This window comes from Zootermopsis nevadensis, unplaced genomic scaffold, assembly GCF_977971745.1.
Source record: "Zootermopsis nevadensis isolate Lab colony 2312 unplaced genomic scaffold, Znev_1.0 Znev_ptg000093l, whole genome shotgun sequence".
Lineage (NCBI taxonomy): Eukaryota > Metazoa > Arthropoda > Insecta > Blattodea > Termopsidae > Zootermopsis > Zootermopsis nevadensis.
In genome coordinates this window covers 43,985-60,206 of record NW_028259224.1, presented here as the reverse complement: position 1 = coordinate 60,206, position 16,222 = coordinate 43,985, and the positions used below count along the sequence as shown (strand labels likewise).

At 36.3% G+C, this 16,222-nt stretch overlaps 1 protein-coding gene and 1 pseudogene across 1 annotated transcript in view; both read right to left on the bottom strand.

The window, feature by feature from the left end:
- Positions 1 to 16,222, bottom strand: part of LOC110840904 (uncharacterized) — a 52,826-nt gene that overhangs the window by 7,509 nt on the left and 29,095 nt on the right. The window lies entirely within an intron of this gene.
- Positions 578 to 15,483, bottom strand: LOC147870829 (X-linked retinitis pigmentosa GTPase regulator-like; annotated as a pseudogene).

The following is a 16,222-nucleotide window of genomic DNA, read 5'->3' as shown; positions in this document are numbered from 1 at the left end:
CAAATCACATATTGGATTAACTGACAATTCATCCTCAAATAGGAATGATCATACCAGACACGGATTACAACGTAACTCAAAGGGCAAGGAGAAGCTTGTGCAACTCACTGCTAATTAGATTAGGTGCAAACTGGATACCTGTAATCACTGATGTAAGATCTAACCCTTCTTTTAGGCTTAAGCCCAAATCTGTCACCAAATACCTGAAAGATGTCTACATCAATGCTAATAAACCAGTTCTAAATTCAGAATACAATCAAGATAACAATTCTGTGGTGCACCATCATAACATAAGAGGACTTTCAAACAAAACTGATCAACTATCAGTGTCCATTAATAATAAATACACACCCTAATCTGTGTTTAACCCAACACCAGAGGTAAAACTTGAAAATGTTACTTTTGGAGGTACTTACTCTGGACGAAATATGGTAAAAGCAGACCAAAAATTACAAATGAAAGATGCAGCATTTCGGGACTCCAGTAAAACTAGAAAGAGAAATATGATTTTGAGACTGGAGAGGTCCTCAGCCTACAGTAGTCTGCTACTGAACATTGACTTGTAATTATACTTCACTTTTTGAGATGAAGAATTGTTTGTTTTATGCCATTCTATAAAACAGCCTTGTTATATTTGTGAACAGAGGGTAGAGTAGCTCGATTCTTCAGTGCTTTTCGTCGCAAGAAACCATCTTAAGCACAGTCTGCTGGATTTGAAAGCTGTGGTGAGCAACTTTCTGTCACAGAGAAACGTCAGAGTAAGTATATATTAACAGTTCTCATGTTGCAATAGCAACCCACGTGCTGAAGAATTTGATTACATTCAAAGACATCCAGAAAACTTTACAGTAGTCATATATATTGTAACTGCATTAAAAATGTTAAAATGATGTGTGTTTATGCTCAGGCAGACGTTTCTATTTTACTATCAAAGACCCATAAATAAAGATACTTGACCTTTATTCTCCTCTGATTTCATTTTTACATCACTGTTGTCCTCTTGATTACCACCATTATCACAGTTACTTCTGTCACCTTCACTTTTACATATCATCAGTACTTTTTATTTCATCATTGACATCTGAATTTTCAGTAACACCCATTGACTTTGAAATAACTTCCTAAAATAAATAATTAAGACCAAATTAAATAAGAACTGTAAATTCAATATACTGTGTACATCTGCACTTGTACGTACTTACTAAACCCACTGTTATGGAGGAAAGCACAGACAGAGCTTTGCAATACAGTGAAACATCAACAGACACAGCTGCATGAACGACATTACTCTTTTAAGAAATGCATGTCCTTGTACACTTTAACCTTTAAAGGCCAAAAGGTACATCATGTCCCATAACACAAATTTGTAAGAGGCCAAATGAGACAATGACGTCCTTTTAATTGTTAAAAGCTTTACGTACTTAGATAAATAGACAACTCATGTACCCGTGCATGCACGCACACACAGAGAGACAATTAATTCTGGTCTCCCCAAAACCATACATGAGAATGATGACAGCTACCACAAAATGTACCACAATCAGATTATTATGGCAGGAATAATTTAAATTTTTCAAATAACGTACCTTTTTACCATTTTTAGGTTTGGCAGACTTTGCTGACATTTCATCATCAATATCATCATCCGCACCACTGCTCTCCTTCCTTCCTGACAAAGCAGACTTCACTTCAAGATCTCTTTCTATCACCATCTCATCCACACGACTACTTAGATCTTCTTGGAAGGATCGAATTGATTCTGTATTGTTATTGGGACTTTGAACTGGAATATGTTGCAAAGGTGGTAATGTATTCCAATTATTGATGGGCCAGACTGAATTCTCCTAAAATTATTAGAAGCTACATTTGCAACTGGTGGTCACTACAAAACAAAATGTGCCAAGGCTCAAAGAGGACTGCCCACTGAACTGGAACATGAGGAATGCTACTTGCATTCAGATACTAACGATTGTAATAATGTCTCTTGAATTTCCAATTCAAACTGAATGGACACTCTGCTAGTCTCACAAAAACGTTACATTCATAGCGATTCATGTGACTGAGGAAATTAGAAGAAATGTTATTAGTGAAACACAAATAAATAAATAAATAAGCCCCTTTTTCAATAGTCACATGTTCTAAATATGGCTCACTGCCTAGCTCTGGTTTAAGTCAAACAAAAATACTCTGAGAAAGAAAACAATGAATTACCTCACTTTCAGATTCAAGTGAATGACTGATGAGGTCTAATCCATTTTCATCATCTTGCCTTGCACTGGCTAAGACCATTGCGTGGCATCCACCACAAGCAACCTACACACAATAAAACAACATTTCACGCTCGGCAATTAATTTTATAATATGAACCTTTACAAACCTTAAAAATGTAAGAAATATATATATATATATATAATTTATTTATTTAATAAACTTGAAACACTTCTTTATTTACCAAAGCTTTAAACAAATCTTTTGTTGTATCAAAACTGTAAGACCATGGGTACAGCTACCTGTATCAATGATTGCCATAACCATTACTACTCCAACTTCCATGAATTCAAATTTCCTGTTCAATTTAAAAGAAGACAATAACTCATAGTGCATAGGTTCTCAATACGAGGACCTCCAATGTATTTTGTATGGCCTGCATACATTTTTCTAAGACCTGTGTCAAAGTGTGTAATGGAAAACACATCCCTGAGATCAGAGATCATCATGTAATCAGTATTTGGCGTTATCCATTGCTGTGACCAGTTGTTCAGCAACATGAGATGGGATGGCCTATTGGTCTATCATGGGCCAGCAGTTTTCCTCTACTAGAACACTGCCCCCTACCAGGTCATCAATGCCTGACATTACACCAGAATCTCCTGTGGATTTCGGTCTTCACTTTGGTGAGGACATGAATCAGTGCTACACTGCTATCAAGATTCACTGATTTTTATTCTTTCCTGCCTCATTTTCGAATGCATGTAAATTATTTATAATGAAGTACAGTGGCCTGAGCCACATCGGTCCTTGGGCCTACCACGTACTCGCCCCAAAACAAGGCCTAAAAGCTGGGAGTTCTGTATGTGTGTTGTCACCAAGCCTCTGATAAATGTGGGCGCAATTCAAAACAATGTATGTTTATAAGTTGTCAAGGCCATTGTCTGGGGCAAGTACACAGTATGGTCATGAACCAACATGTCTGAGGCCACTATACTTTAATGTGAATAATATGCATGAATATACAAATGAAATGAAAGGACGAGGCCGAGTTCTACAATCCGGATCACAGCCCTAAGCAGGAAACGCAACAACTAATGGAACAGCTAAGGGCCAAATTCCAAACTGCAATTCAGGCACTACAAGACGAACTCCTCAGCACTCACTTGCCAGACCTTCTCCAACAATTTCATTCTCAATATAGGCAAACATAAGAAATTACTCCATGGGATGACTACTAGAAGGCCTGCTTCAAAGTCCACCTCTCCCTCTAGACACTGTGCCCAAAATCTTCAAGCTCCCACATGAAGTCAAGAGAATCACCTCACTGATCACCATCAACAAATCACAATTCCATCCCAACCCACTTCTGCCAAATCCCACCAAACCACCATAAAATCCATCACCATCCAATAATGATTCCATCACTGTCCCATCCATTCCCATCACCACGTCACCCATTCCATCAGGAAACCATAAAAATCCTATCCCAACACATTATCATACCACCAAGAACACTCCATCACCAATACCATACCATCCCATAAACAAACCACCATCACCAACACATTCTATTGCAATTCCATACCATCACAATCAATCTCAATCACCATTCCAACACACTCACATCACCACTTCACCACCCTATCATTATCATAACTGGCTGACATGGAGCTGCCTGGGTTGTATCACATCACCGTCAGAGCCCTTCAGAATAGACAGAGCTGTCTGTTAAGGCATTCAATGAGGCACCTACTTAACCATTGCATCTGGCTGGTATGGAGGCCCTATTATCGCATCTATGTTACCATCATAATGGGCTGGCACTGAAGCATGAATATGGCCATTGTAATGTCGCTGTATACAGAACTCTACATAGTCATTATAGTGGGCCTATATCGAATTTATAAGGGGTTCATATGCAGGTGTACATATCACAATGATATGGGGTTGTTATAAAACCGTCTGTACAGCCATTATAACCAATTGGTTTAGAGGTCTTTACACAGTCATTAAACTGGGCTGGTACGGGGGCATCTGTATTAACCAACGTATTATTGCTGAGACAGATGGTACAAAATGATGATGGTGATGCTAATGAAATGAGGTAGTGATGGGATGGTGATGGTAGGATTTGAGGTTTTCATGGTGATGAGTACAAAGATGGCCCTACTCTGGGTTGTCTGGTAGAAATTTATCAATGTTTCAGAGGTCCTTGCCCTCGTGATGGAGGTAGCAAGGACCTCTGAACCACACAGCACTACAACCCTGAAGACAGCCATCTTCAAGCTAGTAATGGTTGGGATGCTTTTTAGTGATGAAAACTTGCGAGTAGTACATGTAAATTGCAACAGAAATAAACTGGATAGTGAATGATTACTCAAGGAAAAGCAGCATTACATAGCTCAGCACTCAAGAATCTGCATCACTTTAATGACAGATCATCAAAAACCTTTAGACAGGCACATAAACCCATTTATCATTGTCAAAAACTGTCATAAAGATTTGATAAATTTTACTCATTTATGACCTTGTAGCCCGCAAGTGTGAACATGGTCCTTGGTCTCAAAAATGTTTATTGTGCAGAAACAATCTTCAAGTATGTGCATCCACACATTCTTACTTTCTGAACTGTGTATCCCTTGAACTTAGTAACTTTAAATGGAATCAACTGATTGTCGTTGTCTTGTTCACTACAAAGTTTCCCATGTCGACCTTCCCCGCATGTATACAGGCTGCCTGCATCTAAAAGATTAAAACACATTACAGCAGACTCTCAATTGTGTGAGTAAACAGATGATAGGAGAGGAAGGAAGAACAAAAAAATTATATTTTCTACTGACCGATTCACTCTAGTGACATGCATGCACACAACCAAATCACAATTTCAATTATACGTACAAGCCTACTAAAAACCACAAAGGTTTAAAACAGATTTTTACTGTGTACATAACTGAACAAGAAAACGTTTTAATATAAAAAAAAGGTGACTGCTCACACCACAGAATTTTATATGTACATTTACCTTGAAACAGTTTAACATCACATTTTAAACTTTCGAAGTAAAAAGACAAATGATTACTTTTTATGTAAACAACATAAGTGACAACGTATAAATGGCCAAAACATTCATGGCAATAAATAATATTTAAATTGTACAAAATAAAGTTGTAACTGGTGGTTTAGCATTGAGCTGATTTACCCGATACAAAGGTATGAACCGCAAAACCAATTGTAAGTTACATTAAAATACAGTATTTCTCTTCATGTTAAGTGAACATTGTGTCATGTTCTTATAGAGACTTCTGACAATTTCAATGCAACCTGTAGCAATTTGGTCCAATCCCTTTACTTCCAAAGCTTAGTATTAACATCAAAAAGAAGGAATGCAGAGACAATAGATACTGGTGGATGAGCGAGACAAAACTCTTAACATGGCAATGTCATAGGAAGAAGCACAATGTTCATAAAATCAATTTAATTAATGTATGAACGGTCTGCAAAGAAGCAATGTCCCACCTGTTATAAATGCTGTATGGCTTTCACCACATGCCACATCTCTGATCACACAACCTTCTAAACTTGTGACCCTTGTTGGCAGTACACTTTGAGGAACATCTACTCCGAGACCCAGCTGACCATTAAAGTTATTGCCAAATGCAAACACCTCACCACCAGCTGGAAATTGATAATATACTTAGCTTCATGATTCACGACTCTTACACCAATCTGTAACTACAAAACACTTTGTATTCAATTAAACCAATCCAGAGGCAATAAATTTCAAACCCTATCACGTGGTTCAATCATTATTTTGTTTGTAAATGAACTATCAAACCTGTTTATATTTTGGCACCCCATGATCACTATGTTATTTCTTGAACATTTTCATCCATCACCTACAAAAACCACTTGTACTCAAGTGCACCATTTAGATGTGCACACGTCCACAGTCACTTGTTACAAAGAGAGAATTTTATCTCAACTACATTTCTCTACAAAGAATCAACAAACTCTTGAAGCCAAAGTGAGCAGCATCAACCTCACCCGTCAATGCAACCGTGTGATATCCACCACAGAAAACAGATTTTACTGGAATTCCAAGCGTCACTTTCTGAGGAGAGGTAATGTTTGGTAAGGCTGTCGGGCAGTCCTAACTTTCCTGATTCACTTTCTCCACATGTGTATAAAGTGCTGCTTGCTGAAGACATCAAAGATCTCCTAGTACGGAAATAACTGACAAAAAATAAAATAATTATGTTCATATTTTCAGCTTCCATTACATCATTTATGCTACTAACAGACAAGTACGCCATTCAGTAATGTAAAAGTTTATGTAAGGTGAGAATATTCACTTCTAAAAAGTAAGGAATCAGAATTATTTAAAAAAGTTCCTGCTTTCAATTTTTTTGGAAGCTGGTGGAAGAAGTCAGTTACATTCTTGATACTAGCGATCAAACAAATTTACACGCTCAGTTCATCAAGAAACTACCTCTGATTGATCCTAAAGGTTCACTAGTACATTCACAACAGCCCATTGCTGGATCCTATCCTAAGCAAGTTAAATCCAGTCCACAACCTCACACCCTATTTCCATTTGCAAACAGGGACATCAAGCTCTTGAGAGCTACGACAGACTGTCACGTGAATCCCCGATGTTCAGGGCAGAAACCAATCCATGCTCACATGACTAAGACTTCATTACAATTTCCCATAAACTACTATTACTATTACCATATATGGAATGAGATATTACATAAGCTAAACTCTCTACGACTTTCCCTGTTGGAAACTTTCCATAACAAGACTTGAATTCAAACATCTTTGAATGCATTTCAATACTTCATTATGTGCCATATGCAATATCAGATTGACATAAAATATATTGCTTTTGCACGTCTAGAAAACTGTACTTTAAATTCAGTAATTTTTTGAAAAAGTTTGTATATATGCACTTCTTTGACTCATTTATACAAAATTCTATAATTTCTATTACTCAAAGATTCCAACACACCTGTAACAAATGCTGTGTGATAATATCCAAAACTGATGTGAACAATCTGCTGGTCAAAAGGCATTAAAACAGGACTCAAAACACTATCATTTGTTTCTGGGAGCCCAAGCTGACCACCTGAATTGCTACCCCAAACATAAACATGTCCACAAGCTGTAAAAAACAATGTCAAAAACTGGCATCAGCAGTTATAATATTATGAAACAGTACAAATCCTGGCAGAAGTACAATTATTGTGACAAAATACATAAATTTTCTTGATTGCAAATAAAAATGAAACCTTACTATCTTAACATTTTACTTACCTTTTTACCAACCACCAATGGTTGGACAGAAGTTACCTCTTTTGAAGACTTAACAGACATAATTTACCATGAACAGAGGCATCAAAGAAAGAATAAATTGTGACATTTCTAACTTATTTCCACTAAAACTTGTTAAAATTTAGTCAACACAACAGAATTCTAGTTTTGTTGATGTTATATTTACACATTACAGTTTATAACATAACATGAATACAACTGCAAATAAGGTACAGAATGTTGTCGTTGTTTCTGTTACTATGGTAGCAGCAGCAGGTTTTATTTTCTTTTTGAGAAAAACTTTCACTGTATAGAGTTTATACTAAATTTGTCAGCTCAAAGTTTCATACTGTCTCAAGTTTGTAAGCGTTTATTTCAAACATGACTTGTAGAAATTTTTATAATCTTTACACAAAATTTCAGATTCTTACCTCCAATTCTATCAATGAGAAAGGTGATGAAAATTTTCACAAAGACAACATTCTACAAAGGAAATTACCTTAACAAAGGTGCATATTTTATGACACACCATTTCAGGGCCCTATACTACACTACTGTTGCTCTCACATCTAAAATTTGTGTCTGTCATGTTGCTACCACTGATTGTAGGAACGTCCATAAAATTAAAAAGAAAAAAGGGGAGAAAAGAGAAAGAGGCCAAAATATTCAAAAAAGAAGGGAAGAAAGACAACATTGTAATCTCAGAAGCCCACTACTTTCCTTAAAAAAAGGAAATTATTATAACAAAAACTGTAAAATAATAACCACTCATTTAAGACATAAAGAAACATGAAAGTGCACCAAATGAAATCCTACCTGTGAGTGCAGCAGAAGAAATGCATCCTGCTGACAGCCGAATCATTTCATCACGTACACCCAAAACTCTTGTCGGTGCTGAACGATCGGCTACGTCAACAACACCCAACTGTCCGTCACTGTTGCTCCCCCATGAAAATATTTCACCTGAATCTTAGTTATAAAAAAGAGAGTCAGGAAAAATATTTAAATGCATGAACTGACATTTATACAGAATTTGTAGTTTGAGTCCTGGATAGTCTTCACCCGACCACAGACGCAAACACATCACAAAACACAACTTTGACTACAGAACGACTGATCTAAAACATAAAAAACGACGAAGAGTAAAAAGAAACAACCTACAAAATGAAAACTACAAAACAAACAAATCAATGATAGTTGCATTATAAAATATACATTAGTTTTAAAGATAAAAATAACGATAAGAACCTGATGATGATACGGTAGTATCGAAACATGTTGTGAAATAAAATAATGAGCGCTAAAATTGTAACATCGTAATAGCGATGAAGAGCGCCAAATTTTAAGTTTTTAAATTTTAACTTTAATAACACCAATTTTAACAACTAAGTTTTGTGTATAGACGGAAATAAGAAATATATATATTATACAGAAATTAAGTTACAAGGTGAAGAGACAAAACTTTCACGTGCACACTGTACTCTTAGAGAAATGTATCACCTCCACCTTCAGATCCTCAAATCTCACAACTTAAGACGTTTATAAACCTTTAAAAAATCAAGTCAAACTTTATTTCACCATTTGTTCACATACAAAGGCTTAATTAATGCAGCACAAACAAACTAACCTGTACTGAGCAATGTGTGTGCTCTTCCACATGCAACATGAGTAGCCTTTTCTGGCTTCAAACCTAAAAATTAATGCACACACAAATATTAGGCATTAAGTAATAATTACATTTTCACGCATAAACACAAAATTACATTTCCAGGAGAGTTAACCTTTTTCATACTATAATAGGTGCTTAAATCCCCAAACTAAAGGCCGCCAGTGCAATGCATTGACAGCTGGCACAAGGTCAATAAAAGTTAAATATGGAATCACAGAGCATCCTCCAAATTACCCATAATTTAAACAGTTGTAAATAAAATGGTTCTGCAATATAATCTGAGAAAGACTGGGTCAGTCTTTCATTACAGATGCTGTAATACAGGTGTAATATTTTCAGTAAAACATTTCAATTCAGTGCAGGCAATGATGCACTTACTCTTCACACAGCTTGGCTTCACAGTAACATTCTTGTGACCGAGACCAAGTTGTCCATAATCGTTATTCCCAAACACAGACACTCTTCCTTTCTCTGGAATTCAAACAAAATTCTACAAATATTCATCAGTCACACATCATTAATAAAACTTCCAAGTCAAATACTATATGAAATAAAAATAGCACCTCTAATAGTATTCTTAGTGTCTCTGGGGCATATCTATATTCATGTATATTGCCAGCCTGCTAATGGACCATATACTGAGCCAGTTCAATCCAGTCAACATCCTCAGTTTCTTTAAAATCCATTTTAATATTATCATCTATATATAACTGGCTCAGTATATGGTCCAGTACATAAATATAGAAAAACCCCATAGACCCTAATAAGCAGAGTGTAGGACAGGTCATAGAATAGCACATTTTATTATAAGAACATAAAATAAATTTAAAAGGTGTCCCACTATATGTCATGTAGGTGCTTGAGGGGGAAGGAGGTATAGCTCCTACTCATTCTTAACCTCGGCACTAGACAGGGTAAGTGGTCAGCATCACACCCCAGCTGTGCTTCACCCCTGGAAAAAGACCCCCGTACCCATTAGATAAGAGGCTGGGTGAACCCCGGAGCCGGTCTAGTCTCAAAGGCTGCCCCTGTCACAGATTGAACCCCGGTAGTACAGTCCGTAGTCAGTCACTATTCTGGCTGAACTACCCCAACTCACTTATTATAAGAACACACACTAACATACTAAATGACATAACAATAACATTATTTTGGTTTGCATATCAATTTTACCTATTTGAAGATGGCTGCATTTTCACTGCACTGAAAAATATGTTTTATCACAATACACAATTTACATATCTACAAAATAACATGCACGTATACATGTTTTACATGACAATAAACCATTCGGTTCCTCAAAACAAAACTTTCTGCCTCTCAACAATTTTTGAGAAAGTTATATGCAAGAGAGCAAATAAATTCTTAAACTCAAACAACATCCTTGTCGAGGAGCAATTTGGATTTAGAAAAAATCTCTCAACAGAAAAGGCTCTATTTAGTTTCACTAATGAAATTGTATGTGCCCTTAACAATAAAATCCATGTGGGTGGAATATCTTGTGACCTAGCCAAGGCATTTGATTGTGTAAACCATGAAATATTACTAATGAAATTGATATTTTATGGAATTCGAGGTATAAATCCTACCTAAATAATAGAAGGCAGAGAGTAGAAATTAAAAGCCGCCATACCAATCATAATACCTATTCAGAATGGGGTATCGTAAATCACGGAGTGCCACAAGGTTCAGTTCTTGGGCCCTTACTTTTCCTCATATAAATCAATGACCTGCCGGCAACTGTGACCTCTACATCCAAACCTATTCTTTTTGCTGATGATACAAGTATCATTATTGCACACCAAGAATTGATCTATCTTGAAAATATCATGAATGATGTCTTTGCCAACATAAATAAATGGTTTAGAGCTAACAAACTGGCACTAAATTTTGAAAAAACAAACTTCATAAAATTTGTTATTAAGCACAAGACATATCCTAGATTAAATATAGGTTTTGAAGAAAAATTAACTGTGGAAGTTGAAACAAACAAATTCCTTGGCTTACAAGTCGACAGTACCTTAAATTGGAAGAAACACATTGAATACATTATTCCCAAATTAAGCTCTGCATGCTTTGCCATGAGAACAGTCGTACCACTCATGACAATAGATACTTTAAAGCTAGTTTACTTTGCATACTTTCACTCTGTATTGTCATATGGATTAATCTTCTGGGGAAATTCAACAGACAGTAATAAAGTTTTTTACATGCAAAAGAAAATAATTAGAATAATGGCCGGTGTCAAAAGCAGGGTATCTTGTAGAAAATTATTTCGTAAATTTAACATACTTCCACTTGCAAGTGAATTTATACTCTGCTTGCTATCATTTGTGGTGGAAAACATGGATAAATTTAAAAGAAATACAGATGTACATAATTTAAATACAAGACGTAAACATGATCTCTATGTGCCAAATAATAACTTTACTAAATATCAGAAAGGAGTGTACTATACAGGTATCAAGTTGTTTAATAATCTTCCACCAACAATTAAAAGTCTAAATTATGATATAAAGGTATTCAAGCTTGCATTGAAAGATTACCTCTTTACTCACTCCTTCTATTCTGTAGATGATTTCATCTCTGCTGAAAATGTTTAAGCTTTATATCCATAATCTATGTATATGTAAAGCAAGTTTTGTATTTATATTTAAAATTCTGAGGTTTATATATATTAATTTGTAAAATTATTTTTCATACTTGTATTGCAGAATCTGAAATTTATGTACATTGATATGTGAAATACGTTCTTGTACTTGTGTTGAAAGTTCTGAAGTGTATGTACATTGTATGAAATGACATGTTCTACATCCTTTGGTTGAGTCCTAAGAAGGATCTATGGAATGTAAATAAACTCTACTCTACTCTACTCTACTCAGGCAAAATGCAACAAAGAAATGAAGTTTTGCCGTAACCATTCTGCAACAGAAGTCAAACATTCTTATCAAGTATTCTGAATAGTAACGAAACGCAAATGGATTTGTATGACATATTGAAAATAAAAAAATGTCCGTGCATATACACAGTGAGTCAGAAGTATGTTTACAAACTTCGTGTTCCAGGATCAAAAATAACGGAAAATGTTCCTATGAACATGGGGTCGCAAATGTTTCATTTTCGAAATAATAGCCAAAAATAATTTTCAACAGATGCTCAAAAGTTTTCCCTCCATTTTCCACACATACACGAGCACGACGTACACAAGATTGACGGATTCGTTCGTACACGCCAGGGTTTCCTCGAATCATCTGGCACGCATTCTACACACATTCCCATAGGTCGTCATCATTGTTTATGGGTGTTGCACAAACGACGGACTTCAAGTGACCCAATCCATCGCTGGGGGTACTGTTCATTGAGATGATATCTGACGTGATGGGAGAAGTGTGCTGGGGCTCTGTCGTGCATAAACCACATTTGTCTTCTTGTATTCAGTGGCACATCTTCAAAGAGACGTGGCAAGTGTCCTCTTAGACGCGATGGAAGCAAGTGTGGACCAATAAGCATGTCGCCAACAATTCCTGCCCTAACGTTAATTGAAGATCTTTCCCGGTAGCTGGATTCGCTTTGATATAAAGCCAGTTCATTGAAACTTATTTTTGGCTATTATTTCTAAATTTAAACATTTTCGACCCATGTTCATAGGAACATTTTTTTCTTATTTTTGATCCTGGAACACGCACACAAAGTTTGTAAACATACTTCTGACTCAACCTGTATAGACATGTATTCGACAGCTTTGACACACAAATGGCGGCCGTACAAACGACTTAATTTACCGAGTTTTATGGGATGCATTCTGTTGTGTGTTGAGTGTCATGTTGACAGTCCATCTACCACACAAGAAACCAGTCCTATGACAACCCATAAGCTAAATAGCATTTTACTGTTTAATTACATAGGTGAATCTCCAACATATTCTTAGTAATATTTCCATCTTTCAATAAATGCCCCTCCCAGTAACATGTTCATTTATTGTTAACTGCCTGGATTTGAAATGTGACTTTACACCATTGATTGTGAGTAACAATGTAACTCCCTCACCATGTCGCTACAGGTGGATTCTCAACTAAATAGGTTTGACTTGTTAAAGTAGAAGTTAGTTGTGTACAGTATTGTAGTATTGTTTACAACTAAACTTCTACATACCTGGTAGAAGCAAAATGGTATAGTGCTGCATGCATCCCGACTATAACACTAATGGCACTGGTACATGGCAGCTAGCAGGGATGCAATTTCAACAGGTAATTTCCTTTGAAATTGCACATGAAATTTATTTTCCTAGGCTTTCAATAGGCGCAATGTAATGCAAGGGTGGCGATACACCGAGGCATGCTAATTACCTTCAATGCTCCTCATGCCTTAATCTTAATGTATGAGGAGACAGATTGTTTTTCTCGGACAACAAAACGCCAAGGGTGAATTGCGGGACAGTATTGCCTAATATCCTTTAGGTATTATCACATTTGTCTGGGTGGGAAGGGTGAAACTTGGATTCGAATATGAACCACAAAAGGCAAGGTAAGGGCTCTGCTACCAACTCATCCTGCTTTGCAACAGTTTAAAATCCTACATAGGAGAATTGGTGTACATATCTCACTGTGAAATCAAGATAAATTTAAATTTAACAATTTATGAAATGCACACATGGCATAGCAATTCTGTAACGTCTACCAGAGTTTTACCATTGACACTTGAGAAAGGCACAAGTAACACCAGAGCTGTCTGAGGTCAATGATCTTAGCATGAGTAAGATGTCTGACACCGGTGATGAATTCACTACAGAGGAATCCAAGCTGCTGTTGCGTGTTCCTTTGAGATCACTTGGTGACAAAACACTTACCATGTTTACTCAGAATTTGTGAACAACTACTGATATCACACACATTTTACAGAATGCAGGTATCAGCACATCAAGAGCCTCCCTTGTTTCATGATGTTTCTCATGACAGAGTGACATGATTTATTAAACTTTTGTTCAACACATAACAGGTATTGGTAAACAACTGGGAGTGTGGGCAGTTCTACTAGTCATTAAAAACACATATGAGTCATGTCCTTGAATGCACAAAAGTTCGTGCCATTCCGAAATGAAACCCAAGGTGCGACCAAGACTTCTACTGTAATTATTATGAACTGCTCGTAACAGTAGCTCACACACCAAGTAGTGTGCTGATGAATATACAATTACTGTAATCACTTAGGAAGGTACTGTTAAAACAACATAAAATGTTGAACAAGAGCACTAATGTAAGATTTAAGGTTTTCAAGTTGGTGAGGCTGTTTTCTGGGTTTTTGCACCGTGTAGTCAGTCCGGTACCGATGTTGTAGAGGTCCTTGCTGCAGCGCAACAACCAGAAGACAGCCAACTTCAATAGCATTAATACCACGCTCCTCTTACCAGTTCACCATAAACTGTAACTAAGCATCCACAAACTAAATGACCTCTGGCAAATACTTTTTACCTTGAATCTTGTTTATCTCTAAAGTATTGACATAATTCTTAACAACACCCTTCTGCTCTTCATTACTTGCACTGCTTACATTTTCTGTATGATTAGTTTTATTTTCTCCAGCTGCAACTTCTCCTGATCCCAAAAATTTATCCCACTTCTGTAATCGCTGCTGGACTTCAACATCTGTTTCAGCAATCCTAAAATAAACAATAAGTGGACAATGACGCAGATACTGTAATAATTGAGACATATTATTTCAATGGTCCAACAGGCATCTGAATACTGTCCATAATAAATATTTTGGCTCTTATGTATTACTAGAGTGAAGTTCTGTTATATCACTGCTGAATGCGTTAACTTTTAACTCCACATTCTTGGAACTACACACATTTAAATGTAATCCAAGTCTCATTTAGACTCATTTTATTTATTTCTGTCAAGATCTCCCTATTACAATTTTCACAACTGCTGTGTAATTCTATTTTACTGTTCATGTTTTGTAATGGATCACACTTTCTGAATTTGTGGTTCATGTACTCATATTATCCTATTCTTTATTACATGCCAGTAACCATATTCTATTTCCACGCTCAATTTCTCCTTCCTACAGTCAAGAATGCTGAAGAACCATGTGTCGCCTCTTCAGTCAATTGCCTCTATGTAATATCACACAGTCAAAACCCAATGTTCACTTCACGCTCCTTCTGGCCTTAAAATGTTACTTTAGTATTCACTTGTTACTGTCCACTTGAGGATGCAATTTAGCATACTTGTGTGGATAGCAGTATAGCTCCTACTCATTACTGACCTCAGCACTGACCTGGTCACCATCACCCCCTGGCTGCACTTTATGTCCCCCTTTTCAGAGAAAGAAATACCAGTACCCACTGGATATGAGACTGGGTGAATACAAGAGCTGAACTGAAAACATATGCTAAATGGACCCTGCTGAGGATCGAACCCATTATTCAGTCGATAGTCAGACAGTACTTTCAATAGGCTACCCCAGCTCACTAATTCAGCATGTTCTCAGAATCCTATTATAAAGCAAAATAGAAAATACTAAAAATGCTTGTGTACTGTTACTAGTCTATAAAATTAAATGCAAATGTTGACAAATCCTCTTTAAAGGAGGTTCAAAATCACCATAAATCAGACATAATTAAACAAAAAATTAACTTAATTAACTAAATTAAATTCTGCAATGCAGAAAAAATGTACCCACACATCATGTAAATGTCAGACTGTAGAGCTAGGGAAGAAGAAGAAGTCAGACATTAAAAGGAAAACAAAACTAATGTAAATAATACACATATTACATTCATCTTTGTTCCAAGCTGTTGGCAAGCTTCTCTGCAAAATCCACTGCAGTTTTTATATTCTGTGAACCAAGCTTGTTATTCAAATCGTCCTTTTCCTTCTGATATTCATATGATTTCTGAATCACGGTCACCACAATGAGATATAACACGTAATGAATGTAACTCAATTCCTGATCACCAGAACGCCTACATTATTTTTCTGTGTCAAGCAACTTTTTGGCTGAATTACAAAGCCTACAAAATGAAGA